Source organism: Ambystoma mexicanum, chromosome 2q, assembly GCF_040938575.1.
Source record: "Ambystoma mexicanum isolate Mex_15411 chromosome 2q, UKY_AmexF1_1, whole genome shotgun sequence".
NCBI classification, from domain to species: Eukaryota; Metazoa; Chordata; class Amphibia; order Caudata; family Ambystomatidae; genus Ambystoma; species Ambystoma mexicanum.
The window spans coordinates 21,409,645-21,434,504 of NC_090924.1; positions in this window are offsets into that span (position 1 = coordinate 21,409,645).

Sequence of the window (24,860 nt, forward strand, 5' to 3'; positions counted from 1 at the left end):
TTGCAGTGCTTCCCTGTCAGAACCATTGCACTTTTCTGTGGGGGGAAGTGGTGGCTCTGAAAAGAGACTTTTTGTGGTGTTTTTTTGTGTTTCGAAAACTTCAAATGGTCAAAACCTAAGCAAACTGGATTGCTGTAATTCCAAAAAAGGTTGCAATGCATTTTGTATATTTTGCAGAAAAATCTGATTGCGAGTATAAGTAAGATGTACTCCATCTCTGCGAAAAATGTGTGTACTACGAAACATAATCGTTTCATTGTGAAAAAAGGACATACCAACATCTCTCAAAACGGCACACAGTCTTGTTTACATTGCGCTTTGCTTACTCCATTTGTGGACCAAATGAAGAAGAACGCAGCCACATTTGTCTATGCGCAATACAGGAAAAAATTACACTGGCGTTTGGATACATGTCCATGACTTTCCCAAGTCTTTCTTTCATTGTAAATTGCAAAGAGATTCCAGTCCTAAACTGTTCCCTCCACAATGAATAATAATAATGTCTGGATGACACTGTGTCACCAAAGCACAAAGAGGTACCAAATCCAGCCACTTCATTCCACCTACTCCATGCCAGTGCACTTCCCCATGAGGGAATCTAAGATGTACAGTGTTAGGCAGAATCACCTGCAGTAACCTTTGGGAAACTACAGGAACTTAGGACTATAAGTGTAAGCACAATGTCACTTTTGGTGACATTGCCTCAACAGTTTAAGTGAGCAGTAGAGCAAATTACACAAAGGACCAAAGAATACAGTGATTCAAGTAAACACTTACTCAAGGTTTCTTAGTAAAAGAAAACAGGTAATATGGCATTTTTGAACCAACAATACAAAAATGTGATATTTCACAGTAGTACTATAGTACTATAGCCGTACAACATAAATCTACCATCAATCTACATATACATTGTCCACATTCTAAGTGCCTAAAAATGATTCCAGCTAAGCAATTCACTGACATGCTCCCTTTACGTTGTTTGTGTTTTGTAAATAGATATGAGATATTATATATATCAATCTTTTTAGAAGTTTGATGTTGTTGAAGGTTGAAGAATTAAAAAGAACCGATTCTCTAAATAAATTGAATATTTGTATACTGGGTCTTTTGAAATACATATTGCTCATTGAATGTGTTGCTGAAAATTGTATGAAATAATCACTTCAAACTAGAAAAAGAATGTAAGATTTTGTTTGTGCGAATACAAGCCCCTAGGGGCCAAAGTTTACTTGTGCAGCAACGAATTAACATTGGAACTTAGGTTCCATTAGGAGTGCATTTTGGCTTACTGTGCAGCAATACACAGTTCAGGTTTTGTATAAGGCCAGCCCAACCACATGCCCTCGCTTCGTGTTACTCTGATTAGCAGCGTGACACTTACCGCTGTTCTTCACCTTGAATCTGATACTCCATCCTCTGAAGATCATCTCACCTACCTGATCCCAGCTGCTCCATCGCTGAGGCGCACCTACCTGATCCTAGCTGCTCCATTACTGAAGGCGCACCTATCTGATCCCAGCCGCTCCATCGCTGAAGGCGCACCTACCTGATTCCAGTCGCTCCATCGCTTAAGACGCACCTACCTGATTCCAGCCACTCCATCGGCGGAAGGCGTGCTTACCTGATTCCAGCTGCTCCATTACTGAAGGTGCGCTTACCTGATTCCAGCCACTCCATTGCTGTGCACGCACCCTACCTGCATTCCATCGGAGTCGGGGCCTTGTCTCACTTGATTCGGACTTCCAGCGATGCAGGAGTCTTCACTTCTTCTCCGCTTCAACGCGGTATCTTCATCCGTAGCCGCTGAACTGTCTTCAAGCATCCGGACTCTGCTCCATGTCATCAGACTGCTCCTACAAGGGGAAAGGAACACAACAGGTTAGAACATCATAATAATGCACTCTTGGCCGCATCGTACCTGAGTCTTAACTTCCATTATAATGGCCAGTTACCTGTTGTCCTTGAGAGTCCATCATCCTTAGTGGAATCCCAGGTTCCGCTCCACGCTTCCAATATATCATCGTCACTCCTAGAGAAGAGCAGAGACATTACAAGACATCATTATTTACTTACCATCAAGTCAAGACTCATTGTTAAAGACATTATTGAAAAATGAACAATAACTATAACCAAAGACTTATCCTCCAAATGGATTGGTCACAACCGGTCTGGATCACCACTTTGCGGACCAGTGAAGCAACTATTCCCATTCAACACACCCATCCTGAAGGAAGCAGGATGGAGAGCCAAGCATTACAAAATAAAAGGGGCGACACCAGCATCCCGAGCAACATACTCCGCAGCAGCTGGGAAGACAGCAGATACAGGCGAGCCAAGTCGAGGAAGGGCTCCAACCATGCCCCAACACCCCCACAGAGACCAAGTGAGCGTAACAAACAAAGCATACAATTATTTATTCTATCTCCTAACATCCAATAACACCGCCTTAAGAAGCCAAACGTGCTCTGTGTGCTTACTATTGTAGTCATTTCTAAAGCACATTCAACTAACAGATTCTAAATGAAATATACAGAATGCACATAGGCACAGAAAAGTACATGTAAATGCTATGCACGGTTATCAGAAAGCACTACTACTGCGAATACATATAAATCCATGTCTACATTAACAACAGTGCTATTAACACACATATTTACTAACTTCTTTCTTTCACAATTGCTGTGAAGACCACTCCCCTGAAAAGCAGCAGCGTTTGAAGTATGAACGAGAACTCAGAAGAAGCCTACTCTTTCCATCCAAAAAAGTAAGTGCAATACTGCCATAACGTTCTAACTGTTACTCACACACTGCACTATTCTAGTAATCTAGAACAAACAATTGCATTAACCCTGCAACATTAGATTCAGAGTTAGTACTTCCCCTCACCAGCTCCATACTTTGTATTGTAATCTGAACACCAGAATAGTAACACACAAATACAAGAATAGCCTTCCCAACCTGATCTAGCAGCCCATTGCACAATCACATAATCTACATACATCCTTACCATCATACTCAGACACTCATGCTCAAAGCACACATACACTGCACAAGATCCAACCCACACTTTCTTTTTTCTCCAACAGACCCCAAATAATGCCTACCAAAAACTACTCCGTAGAAAGCAACGCAAAAGTAAACAATATCAAACTAAAAGTCTCCAAAATAAGCATCCACCTCTAGCAGAATTGTTACAAAAAGTTCAAACAAAACAGCTAATACTGTCATTAAGCGAAACAAAACAAGCTTCCAGTACAGAAACTTTGTCTCCTCTTTCAAAATGTTAAATGAAACAGAAAGTGAAATCTTTACACCAGTTCCTCAATCAGTATGTGAAAGGCAAAGGCAAATTCAAAATTAAACTATTACAAAATATGGACTCCTGTCCAGTGCGCAAATACACAGGACTACAATGACATTCATTAGCCTGCATTTCTGGACCCATTTTCAAATGCACCTTCCATCATATCAAAATGATATCAACACATCATTCAACTATAAGAAATGTGGTCCATAAACTGTACTATGCCAAAAGTCCTGCTTTAGCACTAGCCAAATTAAATAACAATCTTCTACATGGTACAGCCAAACAACTACTCGAAGAAATAGAGCATATCCAGAGAAAATATTTTGGAACTGAAAGCCACTTACAGAATGCAATAGATTTACAACAGACTAGCAACAACTGTACAGATAGCAACCTTGTATTACACACATACAAAAAAGAAATACTAAAGTTTAAAAGTAAATCTACTGAAGTACCAAACCATTTGTGTGTGTGTGTGTGTTGCCGCAGTACTTTTTATAAAAACAGCACAAAAACTGTAGCCATAATGCACAAAATAGAAGACAATGAAGATTCCAAATGGTTCCAATTATCTCTCTATCTTATAGCATAAAACAAATACGAAATTACTGACCCATTAATACTTTGCAGTTACTGCACTGCAAAACTTGACAACAACCAAACACCTTCACGTGCTATCACAAATAACCTGGAATTATTCCCATTACCAAAACCCCTGCAACAAATCAACTTATATGAGAGCATCATAATTCAAACAGTGCACCCATTTCAAGCAATAATACGCCTTCAACCAAAAACAGCAAAACTACCTGCCTCTGAATTAGTGAAAGGCATTTGTGGCAAAGTAGTTATTTTGCCATTAGATTTAAAAGAAAATGTACACAACCTGGGCGTGCAACGTCCAATACATCAATCTTTAATTATTTTAGTAAATGGCATACCTACAAAACACAAAATAATCGGCAACAACTCGTGGACTTACATAAAGTTAGACAAGCCCTGCAATATGTAAAAGACTACAATGAATACTACATAGAAATTAATATTGAAGAAAACCTGAGGGAAACACTGAAATAATTCAAGAGTCATCAGAAACGGGTAAATTTCAATTTCTAGATCCTGCTGCAGAATCCAATATTTTAGACCATTATACAATTCATCCATTGCACTCTATAGACACCATAGATGATGCACTGGAAATGTACCAAATGCGACAAGCCAAAGGATCTCCAATCAGCATATGGGAAAAAACTATAGAAGCACGTGCCTTTCCTATACTCTTTCCAACTGAAAAAGGAGGAAGGTACGATGATAGACCCACACAAATAACAGCATCAGAATACCACTCTTTATGATTGTATTCTGAAGACCCCAGATTCAGACAAAACATGGAATACATATTCCACCTTCTCTTTGAAGGTGAACTAGCAACCCTATGCTATGAAGTTGCACACACATTGAAATCAGGTACCCATTTTCAAAATATGTCAGCTACGGAATTACTACAAAAAATGCAAGAAACATATGAGATTTTACAGTCAAGCATTACAAATCTTTTAGCAAACATGTGTGGTACAAAGAAATACTGGTTCCGATGTCACAGAGATGTACGCTGCATTTTAAGAAACGTTGGCCCACCCAATTGGTTTGTGACATTACGTTATGCAGAATATGCATGGGAAGATTTACACGATTTCCTATGCATAGCAAACAAAAACAAACAAACATAGATCTAAAAACACCAGGCAAACTCTGCTCTCTAGATCTGTAAATGTATCAGGATACTTCCAGCATTGCTTCATTGCTAAGCTACACATCATTTGTAATAAAACTGTTCCTCCCCTCGGAGAAGTGCAACACTTCTTTTGGAGAAAAGAATACCAAGCCAAAGAAGCACCACACATCCACTTGTTTTTGTGGATTAAAGATGCTCCTAAATTTGGTGAGGACAGTGATGCCACTCTTTTGCAGTTCATCCAAAAATATGTCACTTGTGAAATCCCTTCAGAAACAACACATAGCCACCTTCATGCACACATTTTACAATTTCAAAGACACAAAATAAAGAAATATTGTTGTCGCAAATATAAAAACTAAGGGAAATACTACATAACATGCTGCTTTGATTTCCCTAGACAAGATTCAACAACAGGTCAAGTAAAAAACTTCATGTCTTAAGTTAGACATAGTGTCAAAGGTAAATCACCTAAGAACACATATTACATAAAAAGAACAGAAGAATCAAAATACATCAATGATTACAATGCAATCATTGCCCTCCTATGAAATTCAAACATAGATGCACAGTACACTGCAGACAATTCCATTGCAGTTGCACGATATGTCACAGCCTACTTAACTGAAGCAGGGATGACATATCATCTGACTATCATAGAAATTGTACAGCTTAGGCATAAAAATGCTATCACATAGAGAATGTGACTGCTATGAAGCTACAGACCGTTTAACCAGTACTGCCTTGAATTGAAAATCAGAAAAAATAGTATGGCTAAGTCTTGGTCCTGCTAAATCTAGAGAAAGAGTTCTCAAATCATATCAGGACATAGAAACAATAGTGAAAAATGATCCCAACAGCCAAGACATTTTGAAAAACAATTTACTAGACACATACTACCCAAACGGGAGTACCACTTCGGAAACCACGTGTCTATACCACGTAGCCATAACTTCACATACAAAAATAATATTAAACCAGATGAAAAGAAAGGTAGATATAGAATAGCAAATTGTGAAGGCAGCTTAGTGAAACTTACCAAACCAAGCTTAATTAATCATATCAAATTGTCATTAAAAACTCATCAACATAAATCACTGTATTACATGTCCCTGCTACAACTGTTTAAACCATGGAGAAAAGAAGAAGAGTTACTAGATACCTAGAACTCCTGTGAAGATGCTTTCAAAGCAAATGAAAGCACTATAACAGACGTAAACTTTACACATTACCAAACAATGTTGCACAATGAACAGCAAAATGAAGTAGAACTCCAGGGCCAACTAGATGTGGACACTCCTGACAGTAGTAAACCTTCTGTGACAGGAAGCCAAGAACCACTTGGACAGCCACTAATAGCAAATGAGGCAGTATTAGCCATGACAGAAGTAGAAAACACCATGTGTCAGTATGAGCAATCTACAGAAGACTTTGCTGCACTGAAATCACAACTAAACAATGAGCAGCGTAGTATTTTCCAAGAAGTAACAAAACAAATTGAACATGGTGTGCAAAATGAAAATAAAAACTGTACCTGCCAAAACTACAAACCTGTACTGCTATAAGTGAGTGGTCAAGCTGGTTTAGGCAAAACATTCATAATCAAAATCATCAGCAAGTTCCTCCAACAAATGACAAAGAACAAACTGTCAGCTGTTGTAACTGCCCCCACAGGTTTAGCTGCCTACAACATAGGCGGTGTCACTTTACACTGATTACTACTCCTTCCAGTAGAACACCAAAACAAATTAGACTATTACAAACTTTCTACAGAAGATGAAATGGAACTACGCAGAGTTTTCAAACAAATGAAAATGCTGCTAGTAGATGAGGTGAGCATGGTCTCCAACCTAATGTTGGCTTTGATTCACCTCAGACTACAAGAGGTCCTCAAAACAGACTACGAAGAGCTATTTGGAGGAAAACACATTATAGTTTTCGGATATCTTCAATTAACACCAGTGAAAGGTGAACATATTTTTAAAACCTTAGGGCACAAACTGTGCCGTAAAATTCTTGGCAGCATAAGAAATGTCAACCTTTGGCAACATTTTTGATACAGAGAATTAAGTGAACGTATGCGTCAGTCTGCAGACCTCAGATAGGCCAACATTTTAAAAAGTATTAGAGTTGGTGTACTATCTCAAGAAACACAATCTATATAAAAAAACAGGCGCATCCATGCACTCTATGGCCATAACTCATGTGCTACTGATGTCATTGAACAATTAGCACACAAAAATGTCAATTGTATGTCCTTCATGCCAACTCTTGCAAGCTGTTCAAAATTTAATGAAACAACGTTAAAAAAAGAAATGCAACCAATAGTTCAAATTGGCTCCACAGACAAACTACACTACATGGTATGACACTACCCATGGGTCAACATGCCATAACAAGGCTAAACACCTGTCACGGAATTTCCCCTTTCTCACCTGAGAGCAGTCCTTGCAGGATTTCTTGGGCAGTGTCTTCTTACGCACGGACCTGGTCTTGTATAAGCCCACGCAAGCTTCTTCTGGCTCCAGCGTGCGTTCAGAGTTCCGGGATTCAGATAGTCCGGGGATCCAGGAAACGAAGAAGGTGGACAAGCACGGCACACGGGTCCAGGAAGCAAGGAAAAAGGAAGAGGGGAAAGGGAAGAGAATTAGAAATTCCAGGAACCAGGATAACAGTTCAGCGAACTACGGAGCACACGTCTAGTTGCTACTTTCAATAGCATTGTGTCGCGAGGGGCCGCAGGGGTGCGGTCTATTTGTAGATTACTCTACGTCTGAAGTGAAGACCGAGGAGGGCGTTTCACGTTAGATGGCCATGTTGGAAGTACCAAGGTGTGCAAGCCCCGTTGTGATAAGGACCATGAAGTCCAAACGGGGCACGTTCTGTGGGTCACGACAGCATGCTTCCTCCAAAAACCTGTTCCACTAGGTTTGCTTGGGTGTATGAGATAGTATCTTCTGAGCAATCAAGGGGTATTCAGATTAGAAATTGGTTCCCAGGTTCTTTCACTAGGAGGATATCCTTTCCATTCAACCAAGTACTGAAGCTGAACCTGTTTATACCTGGAGTTGCATATTCGGGACACTTCATATTCCAGTTGGTCGTCCACCACCACAGGAGTGGGTCTGCAGGATTTCTGATATCTGGGAGGATCGGATGTAGGGTTTTAATAAAGAATTGTGAAAAACTGGGTGAATTTTCTTCCAGGAGTCTGATAGGTTGAGCCGGTATGAGACTGGATTTATGATTTCCTTGATGGAAAATGGACCATAGTACCGGGGGGCCAATTTGTTTGGCCGTAAATGTCAGGGTAGTAGTTTCAAGGACAACCAGACTTGATCACCAACTTCATAAGAAGGCCCTGGTCTTCTTTTGGTGTCCGCATATCACTTAGTATGTATTCTGGCCTTCTCTAAGTGTTCTTTGGCTTCCTTGTGTGTGTTGATGAGTGTTTCAATCCAGGAGTCGATGGTAGGTACTGGTGTGGGATGTGGAAGAACAGAGGGTAAAACTGATGGATGGAATCCTTGACTGCAATAAAAGGGGCTGGTCTTAACTGCTGAGTTTTCAGAATTGTTGTAGGCGAATTCAGCCACGGGTATTAGGAGCGACCAGTCATCCTGCACCTTGGTGGCGAAACAACAAAGGTATTGTTCCAGGGTCTGGTTTACTCGTTCCGTAGCTCCGTTGGTTTGTGGATGATAACCTGATGAGAGAGCGCGTTGGATTCCTAGAATGCGACAGAGATGTTTCCAGAATTGTGAGACGTATTGGGGTCCTCGGTCTGATATGATCCATGAAGGCGGAGAATGTGTTCCAGGAAGATTCCAGCGAGTTCTGATGAGGATGGTAGTTTATACAGGGGTGTAAAATGAGCCATATGAGTGAACAAGTCAATGGTGACCATGATAGTCGTGTATCCCTTGGAAGGTGGCACCTCCACAATGAAGTCTGTAGCGATGAATTCCCATGGCCTTGTTGGTAGTGTAGGTTGCAGTAGGAGACCTGCAGGTCTCTTGTTATCGTGTTTGTTTTAACTACAGATAGAACAGGCTTGGATGTACAGTTGTACGTCAGTCTTCATTCTAGGCCACCAAAATTGTCTTTGTATAAGACGGAGGGTGTTGGTGATGCCACGATGTTTGGAGTGAAGGGTATTGTGGCAGATGTTTATTATCCTTTGTTGTAATTTTTGTGTGGGGATGACTAGAGCATTATCATTGAACAAATATCTGTCCTTGGATCTCAGATTCCATTGATTCTTCCTTGAAATATCCTTCCAGAGCTCAGAGGATTGGGTTTGCATCCAAACTTCTTCCAGAAGACTGACTGCTTGAGCTACAAAAATCGTGTGGGGAAACATCTTAGGATAGGCCCGATCTTCAATAGTTTCATAGTCAGGACGTCAAGACAAGGCGTCAGCAATTATGTTTTGTGATCCAGGGACATGACTGATGTGGAACTGGTACTGGGCAAAGAAGAAGGCCCAACGGGCCTGACGACTATTCCTACAGTCCAAGGATTGTAGAACTTGAAGATTTCGATGGTCCGTGCGGACCTGGACTGGATGTCTAGCTCCCAGGAGAAGATGCCACCATTCTGTGAAGGCTTAGCGGATGGCTAACATTTCCTTTTCCAAGACAGAATAATGTGTCTCACTGGGAGTCAGAGTTTGTGAAAGGTAAGCAATGGGGTGTTCCAATTTGTCCTCAAATTCTTGCTTCAACACTGCTCCTATTGCGTAGTTAGAAGCATCCGTCTCCACTAGGAATGGCCAATTAATGTCGGGTTGGGCCAGGATGGGGGCTTGAGTAAACTTTGTCTTTAAACGTTGGAATGCCTTGTCTTGAGGTGCAGACCAGAGAAAGGGAGTGTCTTTCTTCAATAGAGCAACGATCGGTTGAACAATCTCAGAAAGGTGGGTATGAACTTCTGGTAGAAATTGGCAAGCCCCAGGAAGGATTGAACTTGTTTCACGGAAGTTGGAGCCGGCCAAGATAGTATGGCCTTTACCTTCAAATGATCCATACCAATTCCTTCTGGGCTAAGGACAAATCCTAGGTAATGAACAGAAGTAATGTGAAACAAGCATTTCTCGGGTTTGGCTAGGAGTCTGTGTTCACGTAGTTGTTGTAAGACTGCCTTTACATGCTCTTCATGCTTTAGAAGGTCCTTGGAGTAGATCAAGATATCGTCCAGGTAGACAATGAAGAAGAGGACCAGCATGTCAGAGAACACCCTATCCATGAAACGTTGAAAGACTGCCGGGGCATTAGCAAGTCCAAAGGGCATGACCAGATATTCGAAGTGTCCAAAAGGTGTTCTAAAGGCTGTTTTCCATTCGTCTCCTTCCCTGATACGAATTAGATGATAGGCACCCCTGAGATCCAGTTTCGTGAAGATTACAGCTCCTCTCACCGCTTCCAGGATATTCGAGATCAAGGGTAATGGGTAACGGTCCGTGAGGGTGCATTGATTTAATCCACGTTAATCGAGGCAAGGTCGAAGTTCCTTGGTGTCCTTCTTGGGAACAAAGAACAACAAGGCTCCAGCTGGGGATTTCGATGGTCTTATGGTGCCATTTTCAAGGATGGTATCCAAGTATTCTCAGAGGGCCTTTTTTCAGGTTTGGATAGGATGAACATCCTCCCAAAGGGAATCACTGCTGAAGGCTATGTGTCTATGGCGCAGGCTTCAGTTCTGTGAGGGGGTAGAGCCTGAACTATGGCAGTGAAAACTCATTAGCATAACCCTGATAGGCCTTTGGGACCTGTATGATATTGGAAACCGTGAGTGGTACTTGCTGATCTATTGATGGTTCTTTGGAAGGTGTCAAGGAGGAATCCAGGAATAGACAGTGAGACATACAAAACTCAACGCCGGGAAACAAGGATCCTGCTGCCCAGTTGATGTAAGGATTATGTTTCTGTAACCAGGGCATTCCCAGTAGCATGGGGTAATGAGCCGACTTAATGATGTCAAATCTGATTACCTCTTGGTGATGGTTTATTGAAAGCTGGATCTCTTTAGTCTGCAGGCTTATGGGTCCTGAAGTGAGGGGTCTTCCATCGATCGCTTCGACCGGTTGCATGATACTTCGTGTCTCGTATGGAATGTGGTGACTAAAAACCCAATCTTGATCAATGAATACTCCCATAGCTCCGCAGTCTACCAGGGCCAAAATGGAGTAGGTCTTATTCTTGGATGGCGATAGGAAGGCCTGTAGAATCACTAGGCTGTTTTGTCCAGGAGAATTCAAGGATGGAATAGACGTGGTGCAAACATCTCTCTCCCGAAGCCTTGCTCCATCTAGGATCGGGAGCTGGCGTTTCCCTAACGCTGAGGAGGGGCTAGAGGACATTCTCTAACCAGGTGTTTATCCGCGGCACAATACATGCACAACCCTGTATGAATCCTTCTCATCCTCTCTTGCGGGGATATGGGTCCATGGAAGGCTCCTATCTGCATAGGTTCTGGTTCAATAACTGACCCTGGGTTTGTGTTAGTTTTGGAGGTAATCTCAAAGGACACCTTCGGGGGGGTTACTTTGGATTTTTCTTCTCGGCCTTCCTTTCCTGGATACGAAAATCTATTTGCATGGCAGGGTCCATAAGAGCCTGGAATGAGCTTTGGCGAGCCACTCTGGCCAACTCATCTTTGATCTCCTCATTCAGTCCTCTTCTGAAATGAGTAAAACTTGCTTCAGGAGACCAGTCAGCTTCCTTAGCCAATTGCTTGAATCGGGTTACAAACGTATGCATATCCTGGGATCCCTGGTGAAAGTCTAGCAGGCGTTCCTGGGCACTATAGACCTGCTCTGGGCAGTCAAACATGGTTTTAAGGGCCTGTATGAAACCGTCGTAGTCATCCAGGAGGGCATCTCCAGAATTGATTAAGGGCGTAGCCCAGGTTAGAACATTTCCGGAAAGGTGTGAAATTATGAAGCCCACCTAAGCCCTGGGAGTTGAAAAGTAGTAGGGCTTACAAGTAAAGTGAACCAAACAAGAATCAAGGAATCCTTGAAGGGTTTTTGCCGACCCATCGTATTTGTCAACAATGCTGCCCAGCAATACACTTTCCTTTGTGGCAGAATCACGGGATAGAACTAATTGTTTGAAAGCTGCATTTTCCGCTTTTAAATTCTGTACCTCGGTTGTTAGTTCTTGCATGCCACGCATGAGATCCTGAACGGCCGCTTCCATGTCGACTTTGACTTCGGTCTTTTGGCGTCTCAAACTGTCACGGAATTCCTACTTTCTCACCTGAGAGTGGTCCTTGCAGGATTTCTTGGGCGGTGTCTTCTTATGCATGGACCTGGTCTTGTATAAGCCCTTGTGAGCCTCTCTGGCTCCAGCGTGCGTCAAGAGTTCCGGGATTCAGATACTCCGGGGATCCAGGAAACAAAGAAGGTGCGCAAGCACGGCACACAGGTCCAGTAAGCAAGGAAGAAGAGGGGAAAGGGAATAGAATTAGAAGGTCCAGGAACCAAGATAACAGTTCAGCGAACTACGGAGCACACGTCTAGTCGCTACTTGCAATAGCATTGAGATGCGCGGGGCCGCAGGGGCGCGGTCTATTTGTAGATTATGCTACGTCCGACGTGAAGACCGAGGAGGGCATTTCACGTTAGACGGCCATGTTGGAAGTACCAAGGAGTGCAAGCCCCGTTGTGATAAGGACCATGAAGTCCAAAAGGGGCGCATTCTGTGCGTCAGGACAACACCTTGGAAAACTCTATCTCTAACACAGCTGGTTTGGAGAAAATATTAAAATTATCTTTAAACTGTAGAGTAATGCTTAAAAGTAACCTTGACATGGACCAAGGACTAGTTAATGGAGCACTCAGTACAGTTGTTGGCTTTCAAACATACGCACGTGACAACAAAATTCAATTTGTCAATATTCTCTTTGACAAACTATCCGAAGTTAAAAGGATAGGACGCTCAACAGCCAAATTCCTTATTTTCAAAGACATGTATGTAAGCAGAGAACAATTTTCTCTAACTCTAGCATCCGCAGTCACCATTCACAAATAACAAGGCCTTACCCTAGATAAAGCATTGATAGATATTGGTAGAACTGTCTTTAAAGAAGTCATGAGCTATGTAGCACTATCACGCTTACATACACTTCAGACTCAAACTATGCAAGATCTCACAGCAATTCCTCCAAAGAAAGTAAGGGAAGCTAATACTTCATCAAGGACCACAACCAAAGAAGAGTCTACTGCTCAAAGTTACTTAACTCCCTCTTCAAAGAAGCAAATCACACGCCGAACAAATGACTTGGACACAGAAATGTCAGGTACATTCAAATTTTCAAATACAACTGGTTTAAATTGCTACGCAAGTGTAGCAATCAGTATTCTATTCCAATTGCCACCAATTATTGACAACATTTACAGACCAATTGTGTTTGCAAATGTTAGTCCTTCATAGAAATGCAACCAACAATCCTGACAACACTTACAGTGTTTCTCCAATAAGGCAGGAATTGAACTACTGTGCTGGAATGGTCAAATTCACTATAAACTCTAACGAAGATCCACAGGAATTTATTATATACTTACTACAAGTACCAGAAAACAAAAACATACATATAAATGAAATCTTCCAGATTTCATACAAGTGGAAACATACATGCAGTCTTTGCATGCATGTAGTACAAGAAGAAGTTCCTAATGAACGCTTTGTGTATGTATCCATACCTTACTGTGAATCCATTCCATTTCAGCAACTTGTACAAAATGCAAACCATGGCAGATTATGTACTACCTGCAATTCCTATAATCGGTCCACCTTACAAATACAGACACATAGTAAATACGTAATAATAATGATTTTATGTTATAATGCAGATGGTACCAAAAACAACTGCAAGCTAACACAAATGTCAAGTGTCACCTGGTAAGAAAACCTTCACAATAATCGGTATAATCTACCACGCAGGAGCCACAACCAATGCAGGTCAGAACACTGCATATATAAAAAAGAATTGTGGATGGTTCCAATGTACTCATACTAACATTACTCTAAAAAAGAGATTACAAGCAAATCTTGTAAACGCTTCCTTAATATTCTTGAAACCAAAATTTAATAACTAATCTGTGTATGAAAATAAACAAAACGTAAACTCCACAACCATGACCAGTTACAATACGCCAACAGGTATCTAACTGCCCCAAGAATCTGTAACAAGCGAACAGATAAATGAATACCATTAAAATGAAACAAGAAATTAACAGTTAGAATACGCCAACAGGTATCTGACTGCCCAAAAAATCTGCAACAAGCCAACAGATAGATCAATACCACTAAAATGGAAAAAGAAATAAATACATAGAATACACCTACTGCTATCTAATTGCAACAATAATACCACCACTTCCAAATCAAAAACCATACACATATTCAATTCCTCCTACTGAACTCAATAAAAGAAACATATTGTACCACAACGTAGAAAGTTTTTTTTTTAATCCAGCATGGATTTTTTTTTCTCATAGACCCAATGATTTAATCAACAAACACAGGAACTGAGCAAACTCCACAGTACACTAGTTTGAACCTTAGTACTTCTAAAGTACTAACTATGAGGGTCGACAAAATACAGAAATGTTGACTATGTAATGCAATACTCATTATAAACTACAAACACTAACATGTGATTTCACTACCCCTGCCATGAAAAAACTGCATACAACCACAAAAAGTCAAACAGTCTGGCCAACACTCTTCATACACTCTTCATACAGCCTCAACAAAAGAAACAGTAACTTTATAATAATTAAACTCAAAAACACCGCAACATAACACAGCCATGCATATGAACACCTCACCAATAAATACAACCCAAAATGCCTTGAGTCTTCAATACCAACATTGTGAACACAATCCAACAAACAAACTAACACACATCATCTCACTATCCTATAAAGACTATTATACTACTACCAATCAGTACACACATTTTTGAAAAGATATCCCCTAAGCAGCCCACATACCACAGTCCAAATCTTTAGTAGCATGGGTGTGTTATGCTGCGGTGGTTATGGCCAGGGCCTAGAGTCTTGGGTTGCATGTCCAAAGGCCTACGACACTTCGGCCATTCGCTGAAGACTCTAGGCCCTGGCCACAACCACCACAGCATAACACACCCATAGAAACAAACTCCTACGAAATGACCAAACCCAAAAACATAATACATCCACCTCAAAACCTATCCACTTCAATTAACACACTCCCCAAAATTGGATTTATGCTCACTTCCATGCCGCGCTGTCCATGGATGTCCGCGGATCCAATATGTCGGGCACATCAAAACAATGTGACGCACCTCACGCCTCATCCCAGTCAATCAAAGAACATGTTGCGTGTCCACGAACATGACACAAGCCGATTATCCAATTGGTGTCCTGTCTGCGGATATAGATATCACACATTTTTTTAGACCTACTTTTTGGTTGTTTTAAAAAAAATGACTTTATGGATTTACACCAAATTTATAAAAGCATGCTTTTGGGACCAATCCACCACTCCTGCCACAAATTTGTGAAAATCCATCCAGCAGTTTGGGCTGTAGGCATGACAGAAATGTTTTCTCCATTCAGTCTATGGGAAAAAAATAAATTTTGGGACCTCCCTATAACTTTGCCCCCCCTGGACCAAACCTCACCACCCCAAACTTTGCAAAACAATTCAGAGTGGGCCATATACTTTTTTTGCAAAGTTTGGTGAAGATTCATCCACGGGCAGCGGAGTTATAAGCCTCCCAAAAAGTGCTCTTCCTATGGGTTTAGAAACTTAATCATAACTACATGGCCTCTACCGCAGGACTTCAAAGATGACATCACACATGTCATTGATGACATCACTGATGATATCACATATCTGGGCCACTTGTTTTTGTTCACTGACATATCTAGGTCAGGTGGTTTGTTCACTGACAGTCAGAATATTAAAATTCAAAATGTGCTATATATCTAGACGCTAACCCTGTCATATGTTCTTAAAGTAATTCGTTATGGTTTGGTCTCTGTTTATGGTGCACATGCATGGGGCAACAAGCAGGCCTCAAACACACAATTCATTTGTATACATGGAGATACATTTTAATGTTATTAACATTTTCTGATGATGCTGTTTATTTCTTGCTTACTTTAGTTTCCCTGTATGTGCCTCTGATTTGTATGCATTGTGGGTCTTCATATGCATTGTTTGTACTAGCACAATTGTGTAGTAAGTCTTGATTTCCTAACTAGTTATTACATGTTTATCATTACTCAAAACTCTGATAAGGTAGCATTCATTATTTTACTATCCAAAATTACAAGATTATTAATACTGTACTTGTATGGTGCATGCTGCAGCCATTGCCTATGCTTATGAATGATTAGGTTCCTGTGTTAACAACAAGACTCCAATCCAATGATGTTTAGATGTGTACATTCATTAATAGATAGGTCTTCCGATCACCCCTGACATCTCGTTACCAACATTATAAACACAACCCCTTGTAGGGACTTTTCATCAAAATTAATTTCACATTTGTGATGTCATCTATGATGTCCTGGGAGTTAGTATTAGCAGTGCATGGTGGTGGCGTGAGCTATGGTTGCTTAGCTTACCATAACTGGTGAATTTCTGAGGTTTTTCGGTTTTACTTGTAAGTATAATGTCCCTTTTACAACGTGTGTTCATTGAATTTCATAGGTTTTGATTAGTGCAACCTAACCATAACGTCCCTTTAAACAAGTTTTCTCAGTGAATTTCATAGGTTATTAGTGCAACCTAACCATGATGTCCCTTTAACAAAGTTTTCTCAGTGAATTTCATAGGTTTTTATTAGTGCAACTTAACAATAAAGTCCTTTTAACAGCATTTGTTCAGTGAATTTCATGGATTTTTACAAGTGCATCCTAATTTCCTATAATTTACTAATATCATACTTACCCCAACATAGCAACATTTTTGTCCAACTTAGAAAGTTTCACCTCAAAACGTTGCCAGTCTCTACCTTCTAGCATAATTTTAAACACTCCCATACACTTTTTGGTACTTTTTCTACTGATTTTGTGTTCATCGAGATTTGCGGACGTCTGACGTCATAGCAGACTTTCTGGACAGTGTCACTTACCCACACGTGAGGCATGATGATGTGTTTGCAAATGTGTCTGCACTTCGCAATCCGGTCCGTGCTTTGCGAACAGTTCGGAACTGCATTTTCACCTGATCCAGGAACTTTGAAGCTCAAAATGTACCCTTGCACTGCTCCTAAACCAATTCGTACTCATTATCCATTAACAATCTAGCACACAGCACATACTTTGAAGAATATTAGCAAAACTGCTATTTATCTTAAAAATCGCATCAGCTATTGCCATCCCTCCTCACCAGGAGCCACAGCCACCACCAGCTGGAGGACCTACACAATGAAAGAAGCGCAATTCTTCAAAAGACAGTGAAGTGGACCAGGAAGATGAGATAAAGGAAGTGCCTACCTGTAGCACCCAGAAAAAATCTTGGGTGTGGCAGTTATTTACCACTGTTGGGAATGTACCAGAGGCTAAAGCTACCAAAGTGAAATGCACTGAGTGAGTTGCGGACTACCTGGGCAGTACTCCTTTGGGACAACTCTGTGCGCCACCACACCAAATCCAACCAACGCAATGCTCTCAGAAAGGTTTTTCCTTTCCTAGGAAGTAGTAGGATGTCTTCCTCTACCTCACATTCCTCAACCAATACTGTAACAACACAGCCTACTTCTGTTGAACACAAAATCCCACCAGCTACATTGCAAGCGATAAAAGAGGCTGTTGATCCACATCGTTTGGAGACAACAGTACTCTGCATATACTGAAACACACCACTCTGCACTGGGGAGCAATTTCAAAGTGCTTTTGAAGCTGTAATATGGGAGCATGAGAAACACTGCCCCTTCCATAGATGTAAAACATGTGCAACGTATTCCCCTGTCCACCTACCCCTCCATATTCGTGGTTGGTGCCTCTTCCCTCATTACCCTCTCCATTTTACTTTCTAGCATCTCCTGCAAAAGAACAAAGAAAAATCAAAAAACTCCCTTTCACAGTTATACAATAGAACTTAAACAATAAGCTTATAGACTCCATCTACTTTACATTTTTCAGTGATGTTTTTATATTCAATAAGATTCTTCAACATTTCCATTGGCATTTTGTGTTATGGTAATAAGAATAATAGACACTTGTATACTAGAGAAAAATATAAAAGGGCAGAAACAATGTTCTGTATCAAATACTTTTCTCTAGCATACAATAAGGACCATAAAACCTTAAGGACCTTTAAAACTATCTGCGGTCTCCACAGTCCCCTTTCCAGGCCACGGATCATTAAAAGAACCTGATGGCACATGCACACCATTGGACAGGGCAGCCTGTCTACCATTTTATGTTTGTAACACTCCCTCAATGCCTGCTTTCAAACATTCACACATCCATCTACCAATCACTTCCAAAAACTGTACATATAACCCTATGACCATATTAGGCTTCCACCCAGCAACTGCCACTTAACAATCTCCTACAAATCTTTTGCATCTGCATTTCACTTACTTATACAAAACAATTGTACACAGTGCTCCTATAAATGCACATATGCATTGTGCAGTGAGTGAAGTGCATACATAGAAGGGGAAGTACGGATGGGTAAGTGCTCATGAAAACCTAGGAGGGAAATGCCAAGAGACGCCAAGGTGTGACGCCATTGACTAACTACTGGAGCAGAGGAGTCCCAAGGGTGTGATGCCAATTTAATAGGTTTTTATAAGTGGAAATGCTTCATGGTGTTACATCACTGTATATAAGTTATTAATAATTCCTCTTTTCATATATATATGAAAGAACTATAAACCTCCTTTATGAAACATATTCTTTGCAACACATACGTATGTCTGTTGTTATCAGCAGTGCATGCTGGGGATGCAAATCATTGTTCAATTGCCTATTCACTGCACCTACCCTGCATCCTAGCTCAGTGTCCACTATACCCTAATAATTTAACCAATGTCCAGTGCTCATAGCTTGCAGCCATGGCCAGTCTCCAAATCCATTGGGTCTGGGCTTCGGCCATGCTTCATTCCCCAATAAGCAAAATAGAGTACACATTTGTATTTGCAGAGGGCCAGGCCCACTACCCAGACACCAAATGTATATCACTACTTTTTCTACTAATATTCTTACACTTTGGAAAAATAAAACACAAGACATGTTTCCAAAGACATGCTTTCAAGCTCTTGCTAATACTCGTTGCACAAGTTTGTTTCAATCTGGTCCATCACTTCAGGCTGTAACCACAAGCAGAATATCTTTTCCCATTCAAACCTACTGCTTCGACCATCCTGCATGCCCCAATAAACAAATTACAGTACACATTCCTCCTTGCTGATGGCCAGGCCCATTGCCCAGACACCGATGTTATGTCACTGTGTTGTGTACTTACATTTTCACACTGTCAAAAAAATAAAAAACAGGACATATTTGCAAAACCATGCTTTGCAGTTCTTGCTGACCCTCCTCGTGCAAATTTGCTGCAATCCCATCCAGCACTTCAACCTGTACCCACATGCACATAGCCGGTCCCTGGTGGCCATGTCCATTTTGACCCCATTGCTGGCCCCTCGTACTCAAGGCCAGTACCCTTTGGCCATGACCCAGACAATCTGGCCACTGCCCATGGCCAGAGGCTATACCTCAGTGACCAAAGGTATATCACCATTTTTTGTACCTACATTATGGCACATTTTAAAAAATAAAACCCAGAAACATTTGCAAAACCATGCATTCAGGTCCTTGCCAATGATCCTTGCCAATGTAAATGATGCAATATTTTCATTTTCGCAGTAATGCTGTGTGCAGCAATGGAGTGATGCCTGTTTACATTATTCACAAACAAATACCATTTTCTAGGGAGAAGAGTTCAGATGCTATAGTGAGATTTGCAGTAATGCGAACACACATTTTTGTTTGTTCAGCACAATGATCTACCAAGGAGTAAGCCACCCAATGCCTTCGCCACAACAGATAATCCTCCCGGATTTTGCCTGATAAGCCTTCAGTGTAAGAAGAACTTCACCTTCACCAAAATTGACTGTGAAAGGTAATAAAAGTCCATTACTTTAATTTCAGATAACTGATGTTTTTGCCACAAGTGAGATCCAGTTGCTCTTTTCATGAAATCTACGGCCCAGTAGTTGAGTGCTTTCTCTCTTTTTAACTTTACATTGCCGAAAAGAATAGGTGGTTCACCTTCTATGTCTGTCATAGACCATAAAAACCGAGTTCACTTTCATTTTCCTCAACTTCATGAGTTGTCTAAAGATTGAAGGCGTTTTGGCGCGCACCATTTAGAACTGCGAGGTCTGCATGCACTAGACATGGGGTTTTGCAACGAGCAAAAGAGGGAATATCAACGTTCAATTTAAGAGATACTTTTCTAAACCATCAACAAAAAGATTAAACAGTATGGGGCCATGATGTATCCCTGGCTGACCCCTCTTGTGATTGTATACATAGTCTTCTCCCCTCTCAGCCCACATGTTATAAAAACAGCAGTATCACAATAAAGCTTATAAATGATGTCCAAAAGACCACCATCAATTCTCAAACCATAGAGAATTTACCAAATCAGTGACCTATTTACCATACCAAAGACCATTGAGAGCTCCATAAGGGCCACATACAAAGCACCCCTTTAACCTCATGGTATTTGTCTATGGTGAGGGATAGATTTAGGGTGTGTTCTAGGGTTTCCAAAGTCGTGTGAACAGATAACTGCGAGCTGGATAACATTCTTTTTCTCTTCCAACCAATCATGCTGTATATCGTCCAGAATCCTGCCTCGTAATTACAGTACAATGTCAGTAAAATGTTGCTCTGAGCAATGGGCCAGAAGAAACTAGGATCTGCTTGGTTTCCCTTTTTAAATAATCAACAATAACTATGTTGGGGAAACCTCCTCGCAAAAACAAACAATCAGAATTAATGTAAACATCTGGTGAAAATGTTTGCAGATCGCCGAATACTTCATCAGGAAAATGTGCTTTAAAAGAAAATAGGCTTTTAATTACATTCCAGACCTCTGCTAGGGAAAGGCTGTCTGCTAGTGGTCTAAGAGGGAAAGAAGACGAATATGATGGATCCAGTGCATCATCAGTAAACTAATCATAAATACATGCATAATTAGTAAGCTGTTATGAGCCTGTACGGTGTCCTGCCAGGTTCTCCATACTTGACAGCTCAGCATATTTAGGCCAAGAGCTACTAGCGTCGAACAATGTCTCGTATCTTTTGAGGAACAAGCTTCCCACATGCAGTCCCGGGACTCTTGTGCATGTAGTCATTTTGCAACTAGCATGGCACGCACGTTTCCCTCCAGCAGTCGTTCTGGCATCTAGATTCTTCAGTGCCTTTAATATAAATTGTTTTGCATCTCTACACCTCGCATGGAACAAGGTACCCTGTCGCCTAACCAAACTCACCTTTGTTTGGGAAAATATTCCATTAAGAGAAAGAAAAGGAAACACCATTCTCCATCATCAAATGTAGCCATAAAACAATTTTCTTTTAATACAAAACCTTGCTTAAAAAGATTGTTTGCTTAACATGAGGGCAGGATTTAAAGATTCCCATGTGAGAATCCTCCGAGAGTTTGTAACCTCACTAGAAGCAATGATCAACCTTTTAGTTGTCATTGGCTGACTTAAAACATGCAATGTTAAAATGACTGGTTAGTGATCACTTTCCACGCACGTCACAACCAATAAGTGAATTATATGCCACCAGTCCCTATTATGAATGATAAAGTCATCAATCTTTCTTGGATATTTCAAATATACTTTTTGCAGAGGTATCGAAAATAGTGCACACATTCCCAATAAAAAAAAATATTAAAAAGGACTTGCTTCAAAATATGTCCTTCCAGTTAGTACATTTCGCTGTAGACGTCTTCTCAGGGATACAGAAACAAATACCACTTCATAACTTTTTCGGATATGCAAGATCCTCCCCAGGAACAGGAGCATAACATACCCTCAAATGCAAATCTTCAACACTTAACACAAGTGCAAATGCAAATGCTGTTTGGCTGGTGGTCAGACTGGTTCCAGATAGCACAGTGGTACGACTTTCCTGCACAGAAAATTAGGTCTGTCATAAGGGTAAGCAGCTTTATTCATTAACTGCTTCTAATTCAAAGAGCTTTCCCCTCGTGGCTTTTTCATCTAGACACATCGAAATGCCTGCCTAGTTTGGCTGGCAATAGACAATATAACAACAGTGTGGGCTCTAAGAAAAACAATGGTCACAAGAGAACGGGTGCAATTAAGCTCCCGGAAGCTCTAGATAGAAATAAGCTGACAGACCGTGCTGATGTGGATAAAGGCAAGATTACTGGGTTCTTCTCACTGCTTCTATTTATTAGGGGGATTTATCATGTGTATTCTTCATCCCCTCTCCTAGTGAGAGCCCCTGCACTTTTTGCTGGACTTCTGGACTTTTTTTCTTTAATCCTGAAAGAGTGAACCCCTTTTCCACTCCTTCACTCTTATGGGCTCTGTCTTTGGCAACTGTATTCTTTGTATTCTGCCTGACCTATGTAGTCTATTTTTCCTCCATAACTCTTAAAAGCATCTGTATTTTACAATTGCAGTGCACAGCTCCTCAAGTGTTGCTGGGGACCCTTAAGGTCCTCTTTTGGGATTATTTGTATTTATCCTAGAGTAAGTACAGTTCTTAAGGATAGAGAGATACTAAGTATCTCTGCAAAAACATTATAGTGTGAGGGATTGGCACACACCACCTTATGTGGAATGCCAGAGGGATACCTAGTATCCCCCTTCTCTCTGCTCCTAGTTATAGCTAGTGGTAGTGGACGTGTTCTACCAACTATTGTGTGATTTTTCTACCGCAGACTATGTCCATAGCCGCAATAGTGCACAATAGGGGCACCCAAGTTTTTTTCCATTACTAGCATGGTTGTTCTTTTTCAGCCCTTCTTCTACAATTCTGGGAAGGGGAGGCCTATGTGTGTGTTTTGCCTTTGGCAGGAACCCTTGGGTGTCCCCGCCTAGGCTCCAAAGTGTCTGGGCAGGCAGGCAGTGGGAGTGAAGGTTTCCATCCTCCTGTCCCTTGTCTGCCAGAGAGCGTGAATGGGACCTGCTCCCACTGAGGGTCTGGCCAACCTTATTGGGCAGCCAAAAGCCCCTTACTGTAGATTGCTAAGAGAGATTGCAGAGCAATGTGTGCTGGAACTGTATAAAAGGTGAGGTTCCTGGATGGAAAAACAAGTTGACCACAGTAGGATGACATAACCGAAGAAGAAGATGACCAGAGATGTCTACAGACCCTTTGCAACCCTGTGAAGTGACCACTGCTGTACTGACCCCGTTTCCTGTGCAACAGAAGAACTATGAAAAGGATGACTCCTTCCCTTTGACTGGAGAGAATAACCAGTCCCAAGACGAACTTTGATTTGAGCCATCTTCCGAGGTCCTATGTGTTTCCAGAGCTTGAAAATCACAATAAGGGGAGACCTGCTGCCCATTTCAAGTGCATCATCGTGGAAAGGCTGAATCCATCCAAGTCTTTGCTAAGCCCTAAAGGACACCCCAGAAACCCAATCCAACACAACCAGCCCTCATCAGTGTGTGGGACTGCAGGAAACCTACGAAGACTGACCAAGCGGTTTGCGTCCTTTGTTGAGTGACATACAACGTAGATGTAAGCCGTGCCAGAGCCACTGCTTGTGTCTCTTTAGCAAGTCCTTTAACAGGTTCTCAAATGCTGGTAAAGTCTTCTTGTATCTTCTTTCCTAGAGATGAGAAAGAATCCACAGGAATTTTTACTTCTGCGGCTTTTCATGAATTTAAGCCTCTCTGAACTGCCTTTTAGCTAGAGTTGTGTTTTGGACTTTAGAAGACTTGCTGTGCAGGGAAAGTGCCTCTAAAACCAGAAGCTCTGCTAGGATAACACTTCCCCAAAATCAGTATCTTATATGTATATGATGACTAAATGAAATGACCATATTACTTTGTGAATGCAGGTTATTACCGATAATACGGTAGACCTGTCAAACTCCTGTAACAATTGTGCGCATTCAGTAACTACCAACTAAGGAATGGCCTTTTGAAAGTATTGTAAAGTATACCTATGTGTGTTGGTTTAATGTGCTAAGTATTTAACAGTGACATGTGTGTAAATATAATACATCTATTTTAATATACATGTATGTGTCAGTGTTTCTTTGATGTGAATTACTGACTGGGTTCGGTGTACTTACATACAGCTCACATCTTACTCTTAAGATAAGACTTACTACTCTGTCACTCTACCAAGGTCTGTGAGTAGTACATACTTATATTAAGAATTGGGGATCTACAAACCACTGGGATAGCTTACTAAAGTCTTAACTCCAAGTGGGACTTTAGGAAAACTACCCTAACAATATTAAAGGGACTTTAGTATAATTTATAGTGCTTCGAAGTATGGCGCTTCACTGAATGTGATAGCATTCTATTGCCAGCAATAATTCAGCACACATATAGTCATCCCTATGTTGCTAGCATAACATATGGGTATGCAGATAGAGACAGGCTGCAGGTTTAAAAGTGCACCAGAATATTTGTTTTTCTTTTCTTTCCTTGAACTGCTTCATACACAGGAGACTACATTATTTATCTAATTGACTGACTTAATTAACAATTACTGATCACTAGAGCTAACTCATTAACATTACAATGTAATCTCCATGTGGAAAATGAGGTAGAAATACATGTTCTGAAATT